This window comes from Balaenoptera acutorostrata, chromosome 16 (genome assembly GCF_949987535.1).
Source record: "Balaenoptera acutorostrata chromosome 16, mBalAcu1.1, whole genome shotgun sequence".
Lineage (NCBI taxonomy): Eukaryota > Metazoa > Chordata > Mammalia > Artiodactyla > Balaenopteridae > Balaenoptera > Balaenoptera acutorostrata.
The window spans coordinates 47,470,854-47,475,269 of NC_080079.1; positions in this window are offsets into that span (position 1 = coordinate 47,470,854).

Below are 4,416 nucleotides of genomic sequence, written 5' to 3' on the forward strand. Positions count from 1 at the left end.
CCTTCTGAGCCTCCACTTCTCCGTTTGTAAAAAGGAAATAATAAAAGTACCTACCTCCAAGAATTGACTGAGAGTTAAATATTATAAGTGAAGTAAAGCACCTGGTTGCTGGCAGGGACTCAGTAAACATCAGCTCCCTGGCCCTCCTGGTCCTTGAATGCTCCTTTTTTGGAATGCGGGTGCCTACAGCCATTCTGGAATCTTTTGCCAGCTCCTTTCTGCAGGCTGCATGTTATTGTCTTGAAGTCCCACCTACCCTTTCAGCTCAGCCTGGAGCCAAAACCTTGCCAATGGTATATATGTCCTGGGAACAAGCTTGAGCCTCTTTTCCTGGTGTTCTACCCCATTCCACACCTCTCTCAAAGGAAACATACTATTTGATATATCCAAATGGGAGAACCTCTTGCACCATCCCCTGCCTGCACAAAATTTCAAGCTTTCTCTGCAAACTGGTCAGTCATCCAGCCTGCATCTTCCCCTCAAAACCCTGGGATCAGCTGGAGATTAGAGCTGCTGTCCTGTCGATGGAAAGCCAGCTGTTTGACCACCTGGAGAGGGCAGGAAAAACTACTGCTCTTGGGAGACAAAGAGGGACTGTCCCCATTGGCTGGGTAGGGGCTGCCCCCATGAGATCTGACTGGCTGATTATTTCATCATTGTCTGGAGAAGAAGGAAAAACTGCTAAGTCAAGACCTTTGCACAGGAGAGAAGTGGAATTCAGAGAAGCCAAGTTTCATTTAAGTGGAACATTATGCTGTGAGTTTCACATTATGATAAGGGTGAAGACACTTTATAAAAAGAAGCTTCCAGGAGGCCAGGACAATGGTCCCACTGGGCTCTGCTGAGATTTGGGGCCTTGGGTCATTCCTCATATGTAATGTAAGAGAATGAGATCATCTCTAAGGGTCCTGCCAGCTCCAAGCCTCAAGGATGCCGAGCTGGGCACATTAACAGGGAGTATGTGCCCAGACTTCAGAGCAGGTCCAAGGAAAATCCAATATTGAGTCTAAAGATAGGCTGTGTGGTTTTCGTTGTTGTTGTTTTTTAACAGCATGATCATCCGGGAAATTTGTACAACTTCTTAAGACAGAGATCTGGGACAGCTGGGAGCATTAGAACTGCGGGAGTGCACTGACGTATACTGGGGCAGGTGCAAGAGCCCATCCAATGAAATGTTTACCACCTAATGGATATTGAAAGCCTTTGTGAGTCTCAAATCAAATTCCTCTTTGAAGAGAAGATGACAAGTAATAGGCAATGCCTGTGATGATTCATTTGTCCCTAAACAGCTGCTTCTGTCTGAGGCTGCGCATGGTACAGAGTTGGGGGTGAGGGGGCCAGAAGCCCACTATCGCTTCAGTATCCAGTTTCCAGGAAACTCGGTGAGATGTTTGCAGCTCCCAATCGCGGGTTCCTCTTTCCAAAGTGGAACACATCTCTTTTCGATCAGCAGCACCAGTATAAACTTAGAGAATAGGTTGCTAGGGACAAGAGTCCATTTCACTCAACAAATATTCATTAAGCTCTTCCTGGTGGGCCAGGCATTATGCAAGGTGCTGGGCTCAAGGGGTGAGTCGAGCTTACTGTCTGACCCCATAGATGGAAGTGTGGCCGACATGAGGCAGATATAAGCGTTATGATGAAATTGCAGACAATGTGCCACGAGAGATGAATTCAGAGGGAGACCTAGGAAAGTAGATTTGTGTTGAGCTTCAAAAGAAGGACTAGAATATTACCAGGTATGTAATTGTCTATCCTGGGACAAGGGAAGCATGGCAAAGTCCATCAGAATCTGAAGCCAGTCGATATGTTCTCCATACATAACAAAGAAGATTTTTGTGCAGTACAAAAAGCGTAAGGCAGAGAGCCCTATCAAGAACAAAGACAATAACAACGGACAGAAGCGAGACCTGAGTCAGTGCGGGGCATTCAGTGCTTTGCAGGTGCATCTCCTCTAATCCTCACAGCCTATGAAGCAGGGTCTTTTACAATTACATGTCGCAAATGGGAAATCATAGCACGGAGAATTTAGTAACTTGCACACTGGCTCACAGCTAAAAAGCCATAGAGTCAGTATTCATTCCAGACTCTGGGGCTGAAATTCTTTATTTTTTAATTTTTTTTAATTTTTATTTTTGGCTGCGTAGGGTCTTCATTGTTGCGCGCAGGCTTTCTCTACTTGCGGTGAGCAGAGGGTACTCTTCGATGCAGTGCACGGGCTTCTCATTGCGGTGGCTTCTCTTGTTGAGGAGCACGGGCTTTATGCACACGGGCTTCAGTAGTTGCGGCACGCGGGCTCGGTAGTTGTGGCTCATGGGCTCTAGAGCACAGGCTCAGTAGTTGTGACACATGGGCTTAGCTGCTCCGTGGCATGTGGGATCTTCCCGGACCAGGGAACGGACCTGTGTCCCCTGCTGGGGGATTCTTAACCACTGCACCACCAGGGAAGTCCCCGGAACCGAAATTCTTAATGCCATCAGGAGAACAAAGTCTTAGATTGGCCACAGACCTCATCAGCCCATAGCCTTGACCACGTCCCTTCCCCTGGGCCTCTCTCCCTTGTGTTTTGAAAGAGAAGGGTGTTGACCAAATGACCCTAAGGTGCTTGACATCTAAGTCATCTGAGACTGATTTTTCTCAGGGGTGGATGGAGAGGAGGAAAGGAACAGGGAGGGAGAAAGAAAGTTTAGGGAGCTAGCTTAGGTGGGACAAGGCAGAAAACCAGCTCCACACTGAGGCTGTGACTGTGTTTACCCCCTTTTTCACCCTGTGTTTGCATGCCCAGGAGCAGTTTCTATTCTGAGCATTAAACCCTCCCACCCCAACACAGAGAGAGCCTGAGCAGTGCCTGACTCCTGCCCCCGGCACGGTCAGTGCCCTGCGGCTCACCCTGCCAGAGGCCTGGCGCCTTTGAGGTTTTCCCTGGTGGCTGATGGGCCTGAGCCAAGCCCGGGAGCTGCGCCAAGCCCCGCCACTCGGCCCGCCTCCACGCCCAGGACAAAACCCCCGGCTGCAGCAGGGTCTCCCCTGCCATGCAGGTGAGTGGCGAAGTAAACATCTCTTTGACACCTCGGGAGCATCAACGCCCAGGCTACCCTCTGGTTTCCCTCCAGAGGCCCGGGGCTCCTGCGGCTCCTGCGTGCTGTGCGCCAGTCCCTGGGGCTTAGAAAAAAGGGCAGCAGAGAGAGACCAGCCAGCACACCCCCCAAAGTCCTCTTGCTCCCCTGAGCCCAGAGCCCCCTGGCTAAGCCCCCCCACCCCAGCTGGTGGGAGGTCTTTCTGGCCTCAGGACCCCACGGCCGCTGTTCATTTCTCCATGGACCTTTTCAGTTCCCGTTTCTCTGGCTTGGGCAGCTCCTGCGCTCACAGCCAGGCCACTTTTCTCGAGCCAGGGTGCTCTCCCAGTTACTCAGAGCCTCCACCCCACCTACTTGGCGCTCAGCAGAGGCCAGTGCTCTCCTGAACTTCTCTCCATCTGTTGTCCTCCCCCTCCCCCTTTAGACCTGGCTCACTCATCACATGGCAGTGACTTTGCCCCCTGGAATGGGCTGGCCTTGTCTGCTGGGGCTTTGCAGTCAGGGCAGGCATTGCCGGACTTCTTCCCAGGGGCACTGTTGATCCCTTGCTTGCTGGATTTTCACAGCTGATCTATCTTCCTCCCCTCGGCCAGCCATGTGCTTCACCCTGCCAGTCACAAGGGTCCATCCTCAGCAGCGCACCCCTACCCCACTGCCGGACAGAAAGACGTGAGAAGGGGATGGCCCAGTACCTTCTGGAAAAGGTTTCCTTGCTATTAAAATGACCCTGACTGGATGACACCCTTCCTCTCCTTCAATTGAAGGTCATGACTGCTGAGAAATATAGGAACCATTTGCAAACATGAGGGGGAACTTAACCAATATGCTGAGGATGAGTGCAGAGATGGAAAGAACTTGGGTCCTTGAAAATGTCTTCGAGACACTGACTTAACCAACCATGGAACTACCCATTTCTGGGGCTTTTTACTGTGTGAGATAATAAAATCCCCTTTGTTTGGGTTTTTTATTCCTCACAGATGAAAGCATCCCATGTTAGAGTGTAACTTACCCACTCCCTTTGCCAGGTTTTGCATAAAGAAAATGTCCTATATCAACCCCAACTCTATTTTTACCCGTGGACCAAATCAGGCCCTCTGCCTGCTTTGGTAAATAAAGTTTTACTGGAACACGGCCATGCCATTCATTTACAGATTTGTCTATGGCTGCTTCTGCTTGAGTAGTACCAAGAGAGACAGCATGGACTACAAATAAGAAAATATTTACTATCTGGCCAAGTCCTAATTTACACTCAGTAGGCCAACAGAGAAGCAAAAGTTCCTCAAAAATTGTCACAGATTATATATAGGTACATGAAAACATGAAATCCCTAGGAAAGGAG